This window comes from Hyla sarda, chromosome 2 (genome assembly GCF_029499605.1).
Source record: "Hyla sarda isolate aHylSar1 chromosome 2, aHylSar1.hap1, whole genome shotgun sequence".
In the NCBI taxonomy this organism is placed as follows: domain Eukaryota; kingdom Metazoa; phylum Chordata; class Amphibia; order Anura; family Hylidae; genus Hyla; species Hyla sarda.
In genome coordinates, this window is record NC_079190.1 from 78,149,526 (window position 1) to 78,171,192 (window position 21,667).

Here is a 21,667-nt window from a genome sequence, read left to right on the forward strand (position 1 = left end):
CATCAGACGTGGTTGAGCCAGCAGAGGCATTGGATGTCAGGTGCTAATAATTAGGTGAGCTGTGCAGAGTTTTTCTCTCTACTATTGAATATTCCCCCACATTAGGTTGGCAGTATAGTTCCCCCCACATTAGGTTGGCAGTATAGTTCCCCCCACATTAGGTTGGCAGTATAGTTTCCCCCACATTAGGTTGGCAGTATAGTCCCCCCCACATTAGGTTGGCAGTATAGTTTCCCCCACATTATGTAGGCAGTATAGTTCCCCCCACATTAGGTAGGCAGCATGTTCCCCCACATTAGTAGGCAGCATGTTCCCCCCACATTAGGTAGGCAGTATAGTTCCCCCCACATTAGGTAGGCAGTATAGTTCCCCCCACATTAGGTAGGCAGCATGTTTCCCCACATTAGTAGGCAGCATGTTCCCCCACATTAGGTTGGCAGTATAGTTCCTCCCACATTAGGTAGGCAGTATAGTTCCCCCACATTAGGCAGGCAGCATGTTCACCCACATTAGTTGGCAGCATGTTCCCCCACATTAGTTGGCAGTATAGTTCCCCCCACATTAGGTTGGCAGCACCCTCCCTCCCTCCCCACAGACATACAGCCACCAGCCATATACAGTGTATGGCTGAAGGCTGTATGACTGTGTGCGGCCCCCACTGTGATCCGGTCACCGCTCCTCCGGCCTGGGGTCACAATCTAATGCAATGGCCTATGGACCATAGCAGTAGGTGCCAGGACCGGTCGAGCGGTGACCGGAACGCTGAAGAGAAGATTCGTCTTCTGCTCTGGTCTGAGATCAAACAGAGTAGAAGATAGCCGATAGCACTGATCGGTGCTATGCCCTATGCAGAGCACTGAACAGTATTAGCAATCAAATGATTGCTATTTGATGCGGAGGATTTCAAGCTGTGTTCAATTTACATTGAAATCTCCAGCAGAAAATCCTGCGCATCAAATCTGCTCGTCAAATCTGCACAGAATACTGTACGTGTGAATAGACCATTAAAGTGTAAACATAAAAGTAAAACAAAGTAAAAAAAATAAAAGTAGAAAAATTTGGAAAAATCCCCTCCTTTTTTTTTTACAACAATAGAAAAACCTGAACCCTTCCATCTCCCTCCATTCCTTCCTTACGCCCCCCCCCATTACACCCTACCCCTACCAGCTAGGTTGTCTCCTCCCATTTTTTCCATTCATTTTCTATCCTTGGCCTATTCCTTTTCCCTCTGTAATAGATAGCCTCGTATCTTCTCATCTGCTCTATTGCGTTCTGCCATTCACGATTCGATGGACACTCTGGGGCAAACCATCTTCTTAGAACTAATATTTTTGCCATTCCAAATTTTTTTATAATGGCCCCATTTCTTGCCTGCTCCCTTAGTCCAATCCCCAGAACAGCTGTTCTAATATCAAACTTTATCTTTATTCCAAACCTTTCTTCTACGCTTTTATTAATCTCTGCCCAGAACTTGTTTAGTATAGGGCATGCCCACACCATATGCCCCAGATCTGCACCATCCATATGACATTTTGGACATTTAGAATCGACTCTCTTCCCTATCCTATATAAAAATAGAGGTGTGTATGGTAGCCTATGGGCCAGTTTTATCATTGAAATTCTATGATTCATGTTTAAAGATGACCGTGCAATGTTGGTAAAGACCTCCTCCCATTCTTCTACTCCTACCTGACCTATTTCTTGGGACCATTTATCTCTACTTTTTGGACCTGATTTTTCCAAAGAGGCTCTTACCAATCCCCTGTATACTCTACCCAGCACCTTTTGTATTTGAGGACCGTAGACCAAATATGTAGTCCATTAATATATGTCTATCTACTCCCCATCTAGGATTATTTTCTCTCTCTCATACGCACTCTTCGTTTGTAAATATAGGAAATAGGTCTTCTGATTAAAATTGTCCCTTTTTCCCCATTTAATAAACATATTTGGTATCGCCGAAATATTAAAATATGTTAATTATCCCGTATGGTGAACGGCGTGAACGTTAAAAAAAAAAAATCCAAAATTGCTGGGGGGTTTTTTAATTTATTTTTTATAACATTTTAATCCCCCAAAAAATTGATTTTATATATGCAATTTCAGAACCAAGAAATGAAGCGGAGCAACTCACCAGTTATGTAGTACAGGGGCTTCTTTATTTCACTTGCAACGTGAAGGCAGGATTACAGACAGGGGAGCAACGTGGTAAGCGTCCAAGCGTCCCGATACCGGCCTGTCGCCAAGCTTTAATACCCCCACACGTTTACCACCTTGCTCCCCTGTCTGTAATCCTGCCTTCACGTTGCAAGTGAAATTAAGAAGTCCCTGTACTACATAACTGGTGAGTTGCTCCGCTTCATTTCTTGGTTTTGAAATTGTCTGCCCTGCATCTACAGCGTGACTTCCAGAGATAGCGTATTATCACTGGCTAACATCAAGACTTTAACAGCAGCAGGTAGTTAGTGCCGGTACCACACCTCTCCCACACATTGTTTTATATATGCAAATGTGGTATAAAAAAGTACAGACCACGGCGCAAAAATGAGCCCTCATCCCGCCGCTTATACTGCTGCTTATACGGAAAAATGAAAAAGTTATAGGTCAGCAAAATAGAGGGATTTTAAACCCACTAATTTGGTTAAAATGTTAGAATTTTTTTTAAGCGGTACAATAATAGTAAATTATGTAATCATGGGTATCCTTTTAATCGTACTGTCCCTCAGAATAAAGAAAACATGTCTATTTTACTGTAAAGTGTACAGCATGATTGCGGTTTTCTTATCAATTTCCCCACACAGCATTTTTTGTTGTTGCGCCATACATTTTATAGTAAAATGAGTGATGTCATTACCCTCATACTTGTATGTGGATGAAAATATTAAAGAGCTATGACTTTTAAAAGGCAAGGAGGAAAAAACAAAAACGTAAAAATACGCAGTAAAAGGACGCAGCTCATTTTCACCTTAAGGACGCAGCCCTTTTTCGCAATTCTGACCACCGTCACTTAATGCATTAATAACTCTAAAACGCTTTTACCGATGATTCTGAGATTGTTTTTTCGTGACATATTCGTGACTATTTTATGTTAGTGGTAAATTTACTTGCATCCTTTCTTGGTGAAAAATCCCCAAATTTCATTAAAATTTAGCATTTTTCTAAATTTGAAGCTCTCTGCTTGTAAGGAAAATTGATATTCCAAATAAATTTTATATTGATTCACAAATACAATATGTCTACTTTATGTTGGCATAAAAAACATTGACATATTTTAACTTTTTGAAAAAATTAGAGGGCTTCAAAGTAGAGCAGCAATTTTCAAAATTTTCATGAAAATTGCAAAATCTGAAGGGACAGATGTTACAGAAGTACAACTCCCAACATGCCTTGGCAGTCTAGGCATGCTGAGAGTTGTAGTTTGGCAACATCTGGAGGGCTACTGTTTGGGCACCACTGTAATAGTGGTCTCCAAACTGTGACCCTCCAGATGTTGCAAAACTACAACTCCCAGCATGCCCAGACAGCATTTGGCTGTCTGGGCATGCTGGGAGTTGCAGTTTGGCAACCACTAGAAGGGAAACAGTAAATATTGCTTTAGGAATGTCCCTGTGTGGCCAGCGTACTGGGACAGTACAAAAGAGTTGTACATGGCAATCTGTACCAAGTAGACCGCAACATTTTTGTACCATACCTGTGTTTTCCGCATGGCGTTATATTGCTTGAGGACGTGATCAGAGAGATCAACTCCCCCCATATTCCGATTGTAGTCCAGAATACAATCAAGCTTGAGGAGTGGTGACGCTGTATCTCGCACAGGGACAAGGGTGCTGCCGTTACCATGGATTGTGGTCAACATAAGGACATCCCTCTTATCCTTACCAGCAACACACCTAACCAGCAACAGGTTTTCATGGGTAAGGGCATGGGTTTTACTTTTGGGGATAGGTTTGTGAAGGGGATGGGTCGGGAGGCCTCTTTGATTCTTCCACACAGTCCCATAAGCGACCGTGGATCTGGTGGCAACGGATGTGAAAGGAGGGATAGTGGTATAAAAGTTATCCACATAAATGTGGTAACCCTTATCCAGCAGTGGGTGCAAAAGGTCCCAAACGAGTTTCCCACTAACATCCAGAGTGGGAGGGCATTCTGGGGGTTCAATATGGGAATCCAGTCCCTCGTATACTCTATACTTGCAAGTGTACACTGAGCTACTCTCGAAAAGTTTGTAGAGTTTAACGCCATACCTCGCCCGCTTAGTGGGGATGTCTTGGTGGAAGATGAGTCTCCCCTATAAACTGATGAGAGACTTATCAATAGAGACCTCCTTTCCAGGGACATAGGCCTCCCAAAATTTGGCCCCGAAGTGATTGATGCCTGATTTTATACAGGCTGTTATACACAGGATCACTTGGGGGGGGGGGGGGGACATGCTGCATTATCAGCGTAATGAAAACATTTCCGAATGGCCTTGAAACGGGGACGTGTCATGGCCATACTATGGAGTGGGGTCTGATACAGGACATCCCCACAACAGTATTGTCTGACACTGGGTTTTTTAACTAGGCCCATATGCAGCACCAGGCACCAAAACATCCTCATTTCGGCTGCATTGACTAGGAACCAGCCATTGGGCCTAGCCACAAAGGAGTCTGGGTTTGCGGCGATGAACTGTTGGACGTACAGGTTCATCTGCTCCACCATCAGATCGACAAAGTCTGTAGTCTGTAGTCTGCCCCCCCCCTTCCCTCACTGTGGCACATGCTAGATTTTATCTAAGTATCGGGCTTAGAAACATAAAATGATATCACCACTCCATATTAATTCTGCAGTGACTAAATAATACCACCATACTGAAAGGAAATAAAAGCCACTATACACAGACCAGCATCACTAATAACACCACAATACATGGGACATATACAATAATTCCGCCACATCAAGACCACTACCATTACCACTGACTAACACTGCTTTATTGTTATTGAATAAAAATCACTATACAAAAGATCAATAACCCCTATATAGGAGTAGATTTGAGTTGTACATAGGGGCTGCAGACCATATAAGCCATTATAGTTACATACTCACAGGGGCGTCTTCTCTGATCTGAGTCGTTCACTTTTCTCTTTCTTCTCCATCTGTCCTGGGTCATCATGAAGATTTCTCCCGATCACAACTCGTCTTCACCGAATCTGCCAGACAAATATTTTAGGATTCTCGCTACAGCAAAGTCCTCACCTCCATACAAACCCCCTTAAGGGGGAGATTTATCAAAACCTGTGCAAAGGAAAAGTTGTTCAGTTGCCCATAGCAATCAATCAGATCGATTCTTTCATTTTGCAGAGGCCTTGTTAAAAATGAAAGAAGCGATCTGATTGGTTGCTATGGGCAACTGCACCCCTCTTCCTCTACACTAGTTTTGATGAATCTCCCCTATATGTATTACACTGCCCCATATAGTAGTCCCTTCTGTGCTCCTGTATAGTATTAGGCCCCAACATGGTCCTCATACGTTATAATGCCCCCGTACTTTTCTCTGATACATTATAATACCCCCTCACATAGCCCCCATATAATATAATGCCCCAGTACATTGCCCCATACAATAAAATGCCCGCGTACATTGCCCCACATGATGTTACCCGCAAGCGCTCTTCTGCTCATCCTCCTCCGCCGGCGCTAGAAATGTGGTGGTCAGAGTGGAGCAACGTTCTTTTCACCCTCTTCTCCCTGCCCCTTACTGCCACAATTGGTCCGGTTGTTGCGACCGGATCACAGCTGTCCTGGTGGCGGTATCACTGCCACCTCCCAGTACAGTATGAAAGGTCATTGGTGGTGTGTCATACACCACCGATCACCCTCCTTTATGACCCGGAATCCCTGCAAATAGTCTGCGTTGTCACAGGATGCTTGCTGAATGATTTAATCAGTCATCCCATTCCGATCACCGCCCGGCGAGCGACGGTGAGAGGAAATCCACAGGGCATATAGGTTATAAGTAAGGGGTTAAAATTTTTTTATTAGTATGTGTAAGGGGTTAAGGGGTTCATGGTCACTGCACCTGCACTCACCTTTAACCCCTGAACATGTTTTATTTATACAGTTATCACTTGTATGAGCAGTATTAATCATGGAATATTACGTGAGATGCTTCTGGATTAATTTTCCAAGATTCTAAATTTGGCGCCCAAAAAAATAAAGATGGCAGGAGAAAAAATTTGCGCCAAAAAAAACCAAAAGTTGCACAACAATAAACTCTCACATATTTTCATATTTTCGGAGCAGCAAAAGAGACCTTTGAAAATGTGAGAAGAAAAAAAATAGGTGTGATTAATATCACTAGAACAGAAATTACAGGAGTTTTTGAATATCTCCCCCATTATGTGAAAAATGCGTCTTCATTTTTGCAACTGCATAAATGACATGTGACTTATTTACACGGCTGCAAAAATGTGTCCCAATGTGTGCGTGTGCACAGACAACCACTTTCCCATAGACTTACATAGAGCACATTATTGTTTAAAAATGCGAACACAATTTTGCAGGCTCATTGAAATACACCTGAAAAAACACTGTGACATCTTAGCTTAAAGGGGTATTCCAGGCCAAAACTTTTTTTTATATATCAACTGGCTCCGGAAAGTTAAACAGATTTGTAAATTACTTCTATTAAAAAATCTTAATCCTTCCAATAGTTATTAGCTTCTGAAGTTGAGTTGTTGTTTTCTGTCTAACTGCTCTCTGATGACTCACGTCCCGGGAGCTGTGCAGTTCCTATGGGGATATTCTCCCATCATGCACAGCTCCCGGGACGTGACATCCTCATTGAGCAGTTAGACAGAAAACTTCAGAAGCTAATAACTATTGGAAGGATTAAGATTTTTTAATAGAAGTAATTTACAAATCTGTTTAACTTTCCGGAGCCAGTTGATATATATATAAAAAAAGGTTTTGCCACTTCCGGTTCCGGCGCAGCATGTAGAGAGCAGGGAGACGGAGCTCCCCACTACCCGGATCCCATACCCGCACAGGAGACAGGCCTCCGCCACCCTGAAGTACCTGCACAGCACCTCTGGGACACCGGGATCACCCACGGCTGCTCCGAGATTCAGTACTCAGTGCGGCGGGTCCACACGGAGCCGAGAAGTGCCCCAAGAGGCAGCCACGGCACTGCCCACACTGCATCACCAATGTAAAGGGGACCCCTGATACGACCTTATTAAAGAAGAGGTCCCTGTGTCTGACCGTATCTATAAGGGGGACTGTGTGCAGCAGGGAAGACACGGCCGCCATCTTCTCATATGGTGCGGACTGTGCTGTGACCAGTGAGGCAGGGAGAAGGTGAAATCAGCACTCTGCTTTTTACTACGGGCTGCAGTTCAAGGACCCTACAAACTCATAGTAAGCAGCTCTACAGTCCTGTCCCGGTTGCAAGTTAAGGTCCTGCAGGTGCATGAGACCCACAGATTGTAACCCCGCAGCCTCATAAATTGCCTCAGGCATACTCACCGCAGCTTCACAGTACAGCTCCACGACCTATTAACTCCTGGACCACAGGGACAACGCCTCTGAGTACACCCTCTGCTGATATAGATCCAAAATTGAGTGTACCTGATATTCTCTGTTCAGGATTGTGCCTTAACTATAGGAGAAGCCACCTGCAGTGTATTGTGTTGCCCTTATAACTACCAATCTCATACCCTGCAATGGACAAATACCTGAATAAAAACGTTATGAAGCAGAACCAGCCAGCAGGCTCTCAGCTCACTGATGGAGATCAGTCAAATCCTCCTAAGAAACACCTGCAGAACAATCCACCGCATCAGGCAGACATGGAAGTGTCAGAAAGCCAACCCCTGTTCACACAGGAAGATACTTCTCCTGCTATACAGTCACAGGCAGCTCCGCAGCCGCAGAATCCGGTGATAGATGTTACCTTATCTAATCCTACAGAGTTGCAGTCGCTTGCAGCAGCCTTGGTCCAACTAATAACCCCTAAAATCCAACAGACTTTGGAGAACACTATTCACTCCACACTCACCCGTATACAAGCCGAAATCAGTTCTCATACAGGGAGGCTGGAGGAGGCTGAAAGACAGATAATGGCCTTAGAGGATGAGAATAGCGGGATGGCGACTAAACTGAGACAGAGACGGATTTGTGCTACGTCAGTGAAAAATTAGATGATCTGGAAAACCGCTCACGCCGCAATAATCTTCGCTTGGTCGGTGTCAGTGAAATGATTCAAGCGGTTGATCTGCAAGAATTTTGTGAAAGTGATCTCCCAAAGGCGCTGGGTCTCCCATATAAATGCAGAGTGGAAAGGGCACATAGACTTGGCCGAGCACAAAAACTTGATTCCCGCTCCAGTGTAAACTCAGCTGAAAAACCGCGACAAGTGATCTTTAAGCTACTTGATTACAATGACAAAATAGCCATACTCAAGGCCTTCAGAAAACGCACAACACCTCTGACCTACCGCAAGGCAAAGATCTTGATCTTAGAAGATTTCTCAGCGGAACTATCCAAGAAAAGGAGAGCTTATGGAAGAATATGCACGGAGCTCTATAAGGCAAGGAGAAGATTTCAGTTGCAATATCCGGCTACTTTGAAAGTCTTTAGGGATGACGGAACTTTTGAGACATACCAATCTCCGACTGCTGCGAAGGCTGCTGTCAGGGACACTTTGAAAGAACAAAATTGCCCAGCTAGAACCCGCTCGCCGATGCGTAGAACGACCTCGCCGAGGACAAGAGGGGATTTACCTCCAAGACCCCTGAGACGCAGAGAGGATCGTCAGGACTTGGACTCTGATAACCGTCGAAGGAAGAGATCGGCTGGGGGCCGTAGCAGACGCAGGAGCAGCAGATCTTCCTCCTCAGACTGAGTATATTGTATAACCTGCTGATTTTCTTTTACAGAATGGGGGACCGCTTGCATTTTGCTGACAGTACTGCTTTATCTGCGGTTTGGTCGAGACTTTTAGATAAGGGGATTAGAATGGAGTGGTCGTAATCAAAATGCCTTACTTATCATTTGTTGGGGGTTGTTCTATTGTTCACATGGAAGGGGGGAAGTTGTGGGGTTGCTATGTACCTAAATGGGAAAACGTGCGGTGGCCGGGGACTCACTGCCATGGCTGATACTCGGGGGATCTGGGAGGGGGGCCCTGGATCTACTATGTGCCCGAAAAAAGTGAAGTCACCTAAACAAATGGCGGTTTTCTATTTCCCATCATGGAGACTGTCCTGTATTGATGCTTATTGTTCTTCTTTTTTGTATGTTCCTGGTTTGGGGAGTTTTTTATTTTTATTGTGTTTGACTACAGTATTTTTGGGGGGCCGAACTGTCACTCTGCAATATGAGGGTTTGTTACCGGAGTCGCCGAGACCACAGAATTTCTACATGCCTGTGATTCCCTTCACAATACTGCTTTTCCGGCTTTTGCTTTCCATCTCATTCTTTGCTACTTGTTCTGATCCTCCCCCCCTTGTGTACCTCTCTGCTCGCCTATACCTTTTCTGCCTACACCCTCCCCTCTGTGGGGCTTATCTTTCAATATGTGTAGAATTATTACGTGGAATGTAAAGGGTTTGAGATCGCCATATAAAAGAATGAAAATCTTGCATTTTTTTAAACGTCTACGACCTGACGTGGTTCTTCTACAAGAGACCCACCTTGGGGAAGTGGATTTTTCGAGGATGCAAAAGCTATGGGTGGGGAAGGTTATGGCTCACCAGCGGTGGACGGCAAAGCGGGAGTACTGACTTTGTTACATAAATCGTTTGTATACAACATTCTCTCTCATGAAGCTGACACATATAGTAGATTATCTCAGTTGCAACTGGAACACAATGGAGATATTTTCAGTATATATAATGTTTATGCTCCGCATGCAGATAATCACCCCTTTTTTGCTTCCCTAGCAGATATCGTGCAGCAAACGGTGGGATCCCTTACGATCATGGGTGGTGACCTCAACTCTGTGGCTGACCCGTTAGTTGATAGTGTTGCTCACGAATATTCGCAATTCGAATATTATTCGCGAATATCGCATATTCGCGAATTCGCGAATTTCGCGAATATAGCGCTATATATTCGTAATTACGAATATTCGTTATTTTATTTTTTTTTTTTTTCACAGTACACCTCACAGTGATCATCCCTCTCTGCTTCCAGCTTGTGTGGTGTAAAGAAGGCTGCAATACTACTGTGTAAGACTGCCGCGCGAAAATTCGCATATGCGAAAATTAGCATATGCTAATGTTCGCATATGCGAATATTCACATATGTTAATTTTCGTATGCGCGAAGATTCGCAAATGCGAAAATAAAACGAATATAACGAATATGCGAATATTCGCGAATATATGACGAATATTCGTCCATATATTCGCGAATATTCGCGAATTCGAATATGGCCTATGCCGCTCAACACTATTAGTTGACAGCAAAGGTACCCCTCACATGCACACGTACACGAGACATTGCGATAAGGTACTTCCACCCTTTCTTGCCAATACAGGACTGACGGACGCTTGGAGACATATGCATCCTGACGATCGTGAATTTACGCATTTTTCTCACGTACACAGCTCATGGTTGCATATTGATTATTTCATGACCAGCCCACTTGTGTGTGCCATACTGAAGATGACTGATATTCTAGACATGGTGATTTCTGATCACTCCCCGGTGATTTTGGAACTCCTGCCATCCTCCCCCAAGGGCACGGACTTTTTATGGCGCTTCCCATCCTTTTTGACCAAAGATGAATCCTTCCTGTGCCAGTTGAGGGGAGCTGGAGTTTGAGACGGACAATGCCCGACATAAAGATGACCCGAAACTGTATTGGGAGAGGGCGAAAGTTGTCTTGCGTGGTAAGTAGTGTTGCTCGCGAATATTCGCAATTCGAATATTATTCGCGAATATCGCATATTCGCGAATTCGCGAATTTCGCGAATATAGCGCTAAATATTCGTAATTACGAATATTCGTTTTTTTTTTTTTTTTTTTTTTTTTCTTCACAGTACACATCACAGTGATCATCCCTCTCTGCTTCCAGCTTGTGTGGTGTAAAGAAGGCTGTAATACTACTGTGTGAGACTGACGTGCGAAAATTCGCATATACAAAAATGCGCATATTTTTCGCATATGCGAATTTACGCGCGTGTTAATTTTGTATATGCCAATATTCACATATGGTAATTTTCGCATGCGCGAAATATTCGCATATGCGAAAATAAACGAGGATATGACGAATATGCGAATATTCGCGAATATATGACGAATATTCGTCCATATATTCGCGAATATTCGCGAATTCGAATATGGCCTATGCCGCTCAACACTACCTCTTACCTACCTTTTTTTTTTCCCCTAACTCTAGTTTTGATGTAGAAGACCATTTCCATACTCTTGATACTTAAAGGGTGTTATGTTTTTATCTTGCTAGAAGCATGTAGTACAGTACAGTACAGTTTATGGGCCCAAATAAAGATGAAAAGGTATCAAAAGATAGTCTGGCTATAGGGATCAAGACAGTGATTTTGGTGGCATATAGGTTTGGTGGCAGAACACCTCAAGCCCACTCTACAAGATCACCACCATGTCTTGGGCATCGAGAGCAGAAGTACCTCTTCAAGATATTTGTAGTGCAGCCTCTTGGACATCATCATCTATTTTTATTAAACATTACAGACTTTACATCCAGATCAGAGATCGGGCCTTCAGCACTGGGGCTCTTAGTGATGAGAGGAGCCAATACATTCCCACCCTGGTTCAATTTAGGAAAAGACTACTCTGTGCTGTTCTAAGAAAGGAAAGTGAAAATGCATTTCTTACTGTAGTTTTTCTTTCCTTGAGTCTAAAGACAGCACCTTTATATCCCACCAATTTATTTCAATTTAATTACCCTATTGTGACTGGTATTGGCTTTTTCTTATACTAATGCATGTGATTTATTCTTTAATTGATATTCTAGGTAAGCGTTACTAGGGAGGAGTCGAAGGAGGGGATAACCCATCTATGCTGACTATAAACTCAAAGAAAGAAAAATTATGGTAAAAAATGTGTTTTAACTATATCTTACCAGTAGAGGGAGATGTTTTAGGATATTCCAATAACGCTACTAACATTGTCTGCAGGTAAAGATGCCACTAGAGATGAACAAACTTACAGTAAATTCGATTCGTCACGAACTTCTCGGCTTGGCAGTTGATGACTTATTCTGCGTAAATTAGTTCAGTCTTCAGGTGCTCCGGTGGGCTGGAAAAGGTGGATACATTCCTAGGAAAGAGTCTCCTAGGACTGTATCCACCTTTTCCAGACCACCGGAGCACCTGAAAGCTGAACTAGTTTATGCAGGAAAAGTCATCAACTGCTGAGTCGAGAAGTTTGTGACGAATCGAATTTACTGTAAGTTCGCAGATACCACCATGACATTGCATTGTAAATGGGAACATATAAGGCCTTCCTTCTTCCCAGCAAAAACTTATCTTAGTTGCTATAACTACCTCTTTGAGAAGACCATCCTTTTATCAAGACCAGGTTTTATGTAAAAGATTTCACACCACCATACATTAAGTTTACTAGCCATTTTGTTTAAGACCACCCCCATAGATGACCACTCTTAGTACAATTGTGGGTGGTCTTCTCAAAGAGGTTTCACTGTATGTAAATATCTATTTGCCACCTGCCCTGACACTCAGCATCCATCGTACATACACTGTGGAACCCCTAGTTTTCTATTTGGTGGGGTTGCGGTCCAAACCCCTAAACTTTAATCGTAGAACTACACAACAACTACAAGAAAGTACTACACAACTTTATCTGTAGTATACAGCAGCTGATAAGTACTGAAAGGATTAAGATTTTTAAATAGAAGTAATTTACAAATCTGTTTAACTTTCTGGCACCAGTTGATTTGAAAAGATAGCTTTACCTTCTGAGTACCCCTTTAACACCTAAACAAAGATTTACTAAGACTAGAGTTTGACATACCAGTCTTTAGTAAAGTCCCAGCTATGTTCTCCTAAAGAATCAGCCTGTCCCCCCCACTTTGACATTTACACCAGTTTTGAAGCAGTACAAAACCCCCAGGATTGAGAATAAAGATAAAAAGCCAGGCTGAATATTACTATTTAGCACTGACATCACATGCAAAGTGTCTTTCTGCTCACTGTGTGTGAACCCTCAACCCTAAAACCACACCCCTGTATACATTGGCTGCCATGTTTTTTCTAGTGAAAAAGGTGGCAACCATAGATCTATACTACTAACTAGAGATGAGCGAACTTACAGTAAATTTGATTCGTCACGAACGTCTCAGCTCGGCGTTTGCTGACTTTATCCTGCATAAATTAGTTCAGCTTTCAGGTGCTCCAGTGGCTGGAAAAGGTGGATACAGTCCTAGGAGCGAGTCTGCAGCCCACCGGAGCACCTGAAAGCTGAATTCATTTATGCAGGCTAAAGTCATCAAACGCCGAGCCGAGAAGTTCGTGACGAATCAAATTTACTGTAAGTTTGCTCATCTCTTGTTATGATTCGGCTAGCTGGATGTGGATCCTCTGTGTCAGCGAGGGATTGGCGTGGACCATGTCGGTGGACCGATTCTAGGTTGCTACTGGTTTTCGCCAGAGCCCGCCCCAAAGCGGGATGGTCTTGCTGCGGCGGTAGCAACCAGGTCGTATCCACCGGCAAGGGCTCAACCTCGCTGACTGCTGAGAAGGCGTGGGACAGAAGGACTAGGCAGAGGCAAGGTCAGACGTAGCAGAAGGTCGGGGCAGGCGGCAAGGTTCGTAGTCAATAGCAATAGCAGAAGGTCTGGAAACACAGGCTTTGGACAACACTAAACGCTTTCTCTCGCACAAGGCAACAAGATCCGGCAAGGAAGTGCAGGGGAAGTGAGGTTAAATAGACAGGGAGCAGGTGGAGGCTAATTAGACTGATTGGGCCAGGCACCAATCACTGGTGCACTGGCCCTTTAAATCTTAGAGAGCTGGCGCGCGCGCGCCCTAAGGAGCGGAGCCGTGCGCGCCAGGACATGACAGCCGGGGGCCGGGACAGGTGAGTGACTTGGGATGCGATTCGCGAGCGGGCGCGTCCCGCAATGCGAATCGCATCCCCATCGTGAATGTCAGTGCAGCGCTCCCGGTCAGCGGGTCTGACCGGGGCGCTGCACAGAGGAGAACGCCGCGAGCGCTCCGGTGAGGAGCAGGGACCCGGAACGCTCGGCGTAACAGTACCCCCCCCCCTTAGGTCTCCCCCTTTTTTGTCTCCTTGTCCCTTCAAATGAGACAAGAACATAGGGGACGCCTCTTGAATATCCTTCTGGAACAAAAAGAAGTCCTGGGTAGCTACACCAGCGGCAGGTAGTTCAGAAGGAATGGGAATGGGGAGGGGGGGTAGAGGGTGAAGCATGTCACAGGGCAGAGTGTCACCAGGACGGGGGCTATGAGGAGGCACGGCACAGTCCTGATAGGCCTTGGGGAGACCAGGCACAGGAGGGGATACTGAGGCCCGACAGACGGGACTGGGAGCAGAGGTGATGCATTTCTTGCGGCAAGCAGGACCCCAATTATTGATCTCCCCGGTGGTCCAGTCAAGGGTGGGAGAATGATGCTGGAGCCATGGCAGACCGAGGAGGACTTCAGAGGTGCAGTTGGGCAGGACGAAAAATTCAATTTTCTCGTGATGCAGTCCAATGCTCATAAGCAAGGGCTCTGTGCGGTAACGCACAGTGCAGTCCAACTTTACTCTGTTGACCGAAGAAATGTAGAGCGGCTTGACAAGACGGGTCACCGGGATGCAGAACCTATTCACCAAAGAGGCCAGAATAAAATTTCCAGCAGAACCAGAGTCCAAGAAGGCCACGGCTGAGGAGGAGGAGTTGGCAGAAGGAGAAATCCGCACGGGCACAGTGAGACGTGGAGAAGCAGACTTCGTACCAAGAGACGCCACACCCACGTGAGCTGGGTGCATGCGTGCATTTCCCAGACGTGGAGGATGAATAGGGCAATCCACCAAGAAATGTTCGGTACTAGCGCAGTACAGACATAAATTTTTATCCCTACGGCGAGTCCTCTCTTCATGGGTCAGACGAGACCGATCCACTTGCATAGCCTCCTCGGCGGGAGGCACAGGGGTAGATTGCAAAGGATACTGTGAGAGAGGTGCCCAGAGATCAAGGTCTTTTTCCTGGCGGAGCTCCTGGTGTCTTTCAGAAAAACGCATGTCAATGCGGGTGGCCAAATGGATAAGTTCTTGCAGGTTGGCTGGAATCTCTCGTGCGGCCAGCACATCCTTGATGTTACTGGATAGGCCTTTTTTAAAGGTCGCGCAGAGAGCCTCGTTATTCCAAGATAATTCGGAAGCGAGAGTACGAAATTGGATGGCGTACTCGCCTACTGAAGAATTACCCTGGACCAGGTTCAGCAGGGCAATCTCAGCAGAAGAAGCTCGGGCTGGTTCTTCGAAGACACTACGGACTTCAGCTAAGAAGGACTGGACTGTGGCTGTGGCAGGATCATTGCGGTCCCATAGCGGTGTGGCCCAAGACAAGGCCTTTCCAGACAGAAGACTAACTACGAACGCCACTTTAGACCGTTCTGTAGGAAATTGGACCGACAACATCTCCATATGTAGGGAACATTGAGACAGGAAGCCACGGCAGAATCTAGAGTCCCCATCAAATTTGTCCGGCAGGGACAAGCGGAGGCTAGGAGCAACCACTCGCTGCGGAGGAGGTGCAGGAGCTGGCGGAGGAGATGGTTGCTGCTGTAGCAGTGGCAGAAGTTGCTGTAACATGGCGGTCAACTGCGACAGCTGCTGTCCTTGTTGGGCAATTTGCTGTGATTGCTGGGCGACCACCGTAGGTAGGTCAGCGAGACTTGGCAGCGGCACCTCATCGGGATCCATGGCCGGATCTACTGTTATGATTCGGCTAGCTGGATGCGGATCCTCTGTGTCAGTGAGGGATTGGCGTGGACCGTGTCGGTGGACCGGTTCTAGGTTGCTACTGGTTTTCGCCAGTGCCCACCGCAAAGCGGGATGGTCTTGCTGCAGCGGTAGCAACCAGGTCATATCCACCGGCAAGGCCTCAACCTCGCTGACTGCTGAGAAGGCGTGGGACAGAAGGACTAGGCAGAGGCAAGGTCAGACGTAGCAGAAGGTCGGGGCAGGCGGCAAGGTTCGTAGTCAATAGCAATAGCAGAAGGTCTGGAAACACAGGCTTTGGACAACACTAAACGCTTTCTCTGGCACAAGGCAAAAAGATCCGGCAAGGAAGTGCAGGGGAAGTGAGGTTAAATAGACAGGGAGCAGGTGGAGGCTAATTAGACTGATTGGGCCAGGCACCAATCACTGGTGCACTGGCCCTTTAAATCTTAGAGAGCTGGCGCGCGCGCCCTAGTGAACGGAGCCGCGCGCGCCAGAACATGACAGCCGGGGACCGGGACGGGTAAGTGGCTTGGGATGCGATTCGCGAGCGGGCGCGTCCCGCAATGCGAATCGCATCCCCATCGTGAATGTCAGTGCAGCGCTCCCGGTCAGCGGGTCTGACCGGGGCGCTGCAGAGAGGAGAACGCCGCAAGCGCTCCGGGGAGGAGCAGGGACCCGGAGTGCTCGGCGTAACATCTCTACTACTAACTCTGCTCTATGGAGATTGCATGAACTTAAAGGGGTACTTTGGGGAAATATTTTTTTTTTACCATCATCTGTAGCTAGAAAGTTAAACAGCTTCGTAAATTATGTCTATATAAAAAATCTTAATCCTTCCAGTACTTATCAGCTGTTGTATACTACAGAGGAAGTTGTATTGCTCTTTCAAGTTTGACCACAGTGCTCTCTGCTGACACCTCTGTCCGTGTCAGGATCTGTCCAGAGCAGATCGTGGAGGGCCCGACTGCTGGGATCCCCCAAGACCTCCGGGATGGGACCTTGGCTCTCTCATTGAGTAGTGGGTGTCGTCTACCGGTAGACAGCATGTTCTCCATTCATTTCTATGGGAGCACCAATAATTCCCTAGTGCTATACTCACTGAGCCCCAGGTCCCGGCCCGGAGATCGCAGGGGGTCCCAGCTGTCGGACCCCCCATGATCAACTACTTATCCCCTATGCTGAGGACAGAGGATAAATTCAGTTTTGGGTGCCACCGTGCCGTTTTAGGGCTAGGTGGAACGGACTGTGGGAAGGGGTTTTTGTGCAGCCCAGAGTTAGCCCCCCGCCCCCCCCTTTTTGAAAATTCTGCAGGCTTCCTGGGGTGGTTAACTATGGGTTAATCAGGGGTTGGGTTAGGACAGGAAGGAGTGGGTCAGCAGGGGATAAAAGCCCTGTGTGCCCCCTCCCCTTCCTCTTACCCCTTCCCACCTTGCTATGTAATGGCTGAGGAGTTGGTATGCATCCTCCGGGAGCGGGCCGCGGCGGATTCTGGGTTCCTGGCGCGCATGCTGTCGGAGCTGGGACCCTCCCGTCCGGCCTCTCGCTGTGTTCTCCTGATCCTGCGCCTGGTGTACAGGGTGGCCGGCACACTGCACGGCGAGCCCCTGCACCAGAGTGCTTATCCCCCAGTCCTCCCAGGGTATCACATATCACAGGCTGCTCTGCTTATGTTTCTTTTGACAGGGCTGTGCTACTGGTTCGGCGGTGGTACTGGTTCGAAGGACATTGTTCCACCATGTCCTTCCTGGGGATTGAAATCGACTCAGTGGGAATGGTGTTTAGACTCCCTGTTGACAAATTGGTAAAATTGATGGGACTTATTGATGGTTTCTGTGGGGTTTCTAAGGTAACTTTGAAGCAGATGCAGTCCCTCTTGGGTCTCCTTGTCTTCGCTTGACGTTCCTGTCATGTTCCCGGGGTTGATAACGTTTTGGCTGACTTGTTGTCTCGTTTCTGTTTTCAGGAGTTTCGGGATCTGTGCACAGGGGCGGCCCCTGAGGGCTTGCCCTGTCCGCAGGAGATGTGGGAACTGGTGTCACTGGACTGCTGCCGCTAATTGCTTCCTCGGTGGTGCTGGCCACCTGGTGAGGTCACGGTAAGGTTTGGAATGACTGGTTGCTTGCTGCTGACTCCAGCAATTTTTGGCTGGGGGATGATCTGCGCTTTGCTATCACTGCTGATTATTCGCTAGCGCTGCAGGCCTCAGGGGCCTCCGCGACGTTGGCTAGGCGGCACTTGTGCAGGGTTGGTTTGCACCTCAAATTATAGGTCTGGGTGGATGTCACAAAACGTTTTTGGGTTCTCCGGTGGAAACCTTTTTTTATTTTATTTATTTTTATTTTTTTTCAATCAACTGGTGCCAGAAAGTTAATCTGTTCAACTTTCTGGCAACCGTTGATTTAAAAAAGAAAAAAGTTTTCCACTGGAGTACCCCTTTAAGGGTTGGCAGTGGGTGCAAGTCGGCAAGGACTGCCGGCGTCCTGTTTCTTTTTAGCTTCTGGCTACGCTTCTGCGCGTGGTGTTGTCGGTTTGTTCCTCTGGTTATGAGGTTTCCCTTTTTCGTGCTGCATTTTTTGGCGCTCTGCGGGTGGGCAAGTTGGTTCCCACTTTGGCTACTGCACTAGGGGGCCTTCTTTTTTAAGATGTTTTGGTCACCAACGGGGTTGTTCAGTTGCGCATTAGGCGCTCAAAAATGGATCAGTTGGGCCAGGGATCCTGGCTCCAAATCTGTGCTGTCGGGGGTGAGTCTTGCCCGGTTCTTTTGATTTCCTCTTTTTTGGCGGTTCAGGCAGTGTGTGATCGTTTTTTGTCACACGAATCCTGTCCCCCCCCCTTACTAGATACCAGTTTGTTTCAGTATTCGAGTCCTGTTTAGTGGCAGAGTGGGCCCCCCTTCCGACTATGGGTCCCACTCTATTCGGATTGGGGCGGCTACGGAAGCCGCTAGGCCTGGTTTTCCTGTCTCTGCAATACAGTGGATTGGGCAATGGAAGTCGGATTGCTATGCTGGTTATGTGCAACCTGAATTGCTTCTTTGATGTATTCTCTCTTTCAGGCCCTCACCCTCCCCCCGGTGGTCCACATCATGGGTCATTCATATGTGCTTAGAGAGCAACATGCCACCCGTGGGTTTCCAGGGGATTGCTGTTCATTGGAGAGGCATTGGTGGCATGCCCTGGTCGCGGGTGCTGACCGATTGTATGCAGATTGCGAGTCATTCCATCTCACCGGTGGTTCTGGTTCTCTATGCTGGTGGGAACGATTTATGTTCCATGCCGATCCCTGAATTGATTACACTGATGAGAAATGACTTGGAGAGGACCATTCTGTTGTTTTCACAGGTCATCATTGTTTGGTCCGAGATCATTCCCAGAGTAACTTGGCAAGGTGCATGGGATGCTGCAGCAGTGGAGAGGGCTTGCCGCTCTGTCAACTCCCGCATGGCTCAATATGTACGGGTCCAGTCGGGTGTTGTAGTTCGGCACTGCCTTATGTCAATGGATGGGGTTCACCTTCATGGCATAGGGCTCGATATTTTCTTATCTGGGTTGCAGGATGGTATTGAGCAAGCCTTGTATGTGTTAGGTGGGGGTCGGAGCTCAGTATGAGGATATGTGAGCTCCTCCTGTGGCGTTACAGGAGTGAGTTTATATCAATAATGGAGGTGGATGGCTGAGTTGCCCGTCGGCCAATGCTGGCGGCTGGCAGTGCGCTTCCTCTCTGGTCACCAACCTACAGGAAGTTGGAGATTGTTTTTTACATCAATGTTAAGAAGATTCAATAAAGCTGTGGCCGACCCCTACGTCCACTTAAAGGAGTAGTCCAGTGGTGATTCAGTGGTGAGCAACTTATCCCCTATCCTAAGGATAGGGGATAAGTTGCAGATCGCGGGGGGTCCGACCGCTGGGGCCCCCTGCGATCTCCTGTACGGAGCCCCGACAGCCCGCGGGAAAGGGGCGTGTCGACCTCCGCACGAGGCGGCGGCCGACATGCCCCCTCAATACAACTCTATGGCAGAGCCGAAGCGCTGCCTTCGGCAATCTCCGGCTTTGCCATAGAGATGTATTGAGGGGGCGTGTCGGCCGCCGCCTCGTGCGGGGGTCGACACCCGCTATCTCGGCGGAGAGCCGGGGCCCCGTACAGAGAGATCGCAGGGGGCCCCAGCGGTTGGACCCCCCGCGATCTCAAACTTATCCCCTATCCTTAGGATAGGGGATACGTTTTTCACCACTGGACTACCCCTTTAAGAAGGTTACCACTTGGTATTATGGGAGAAAAGGGGGGATGTCATGGTCAGCCTGTAAGGGGAGGTCTTTCACAAAGTCGGCCATAGTTCTCCTTCAAGATTTTTATATAGAAGTCATTTACAAATCTGTCTAACTTTTTAACTTAAATAATTAGTGTTCTCATTCAGGTCATACAATGTATGTTGCTTCTGCAGTTTACACAGGATTAATAAAGGCAATACAGACCCATTTGAAGGTATCTACTGAGCATACATAATATGAATAATAATGCCCAGGATGGACACAACTTTCCACAGATTTATTAGCTTCAAAGATCTCTTAGCAGTAAAACGGATTAAAAGACAACTATGCTTTGATGAGATTTATATTGCATAATCTGAGCTCAGTCTTGGACTGTCATGATGATGTTTCTACTCAGAGATTAACCCAGTGTTTTCCAAAAGGGGTGCCTTCAGCTGTTGCAATTCTAAAACTCCCAGCATGCCCGGACAGCCGAAGGCTGTCCGGGCATGCTGGGAGTTCTAGTTTTGCAACAGCTTGAGGCACCCTGGTTGGGAAAACTCTGTTCTAGACTCTCTTCTGTTTTAAGATATGCAGTTAAATATTACCTAAAAATGGCAATGATGTTGTTTCTGAATTTGGCAAAACACTGTGAAAGCCTCACTAGCAATAAGTAACTGCAGAATGATCAGATAAACCATTGCAGTGCAAATATTTCTGGCTGTAGTTAAATTTAACTCAATTCTCTTATAGTTGCAAAAAATAAAAAATAAAAGAGCTACGTGGCCATTTGTTTCTATTTGGCGGTATTTTGCTTGCGATTACCCAGTCATGTGCAGCATCTATGCAGCCACCATTGAGTGTGTGGATTATTTCAAATCTAAACAACAACAAATGATGAATAATATTTAAATTGACATTTACAAATACAACAAGATGCAGTATAATTCTCCTTTGTAAGATAATACACTGCAGAACCCTCTTAACATAATGTAGGACAATTTATTCCCTGTCCAAAGGATAGTGTATAGCATCTGATCGCGGAGGGTCTGACTGCTAGGAACTACCATGATCTCCTGCACGGCGCTCCGACTCTCCTTGTGCACGGAGCAGGAGTCGGCACACGCTCTCCATTGATCTCTATTATGGACATTTATCAACGGGTTTAGTCAGGTTTTCTTTATTATAATTGTCGCAAAATTGTCGCAACTGCGACTACGCGATTTTTCGTGCGACATTTTGACTAGAAAGCGAGAAAAGCAAGTTTTCCAAAAATGAACTACGTAGTAATAATTTTAAAATGGACTACGAGTAGTCAGGCATTTATTAACTGTGACAGTCGCAACTGCGCAAAAAAAAGCAACAGGGTTAAAAATTGACTAAATTTACTCCAGCTCAAACATGGAGCAGAAAAAGCTACTACCAAAGTAAAAAAGGAAAAATTGCTTACGTGAAAGAAAATTATCAACAGGCTGAAACCAG

At 46.3% G+C, this 21,667-nt stretch overlaps 1 protein-coding gene across 2 annotated transcripts in view; it reads left to right on the plus strand.

The window, feature by feature from the left end:
- Positions 1–21,667, plus strand: part of ITGA7 (integrin subunit alpha 7) — a 258,860-nt gene that overhangs the window by 13,848 nt on the left and 223,345 nt on the right. The window lies entirely within an intron of this gene.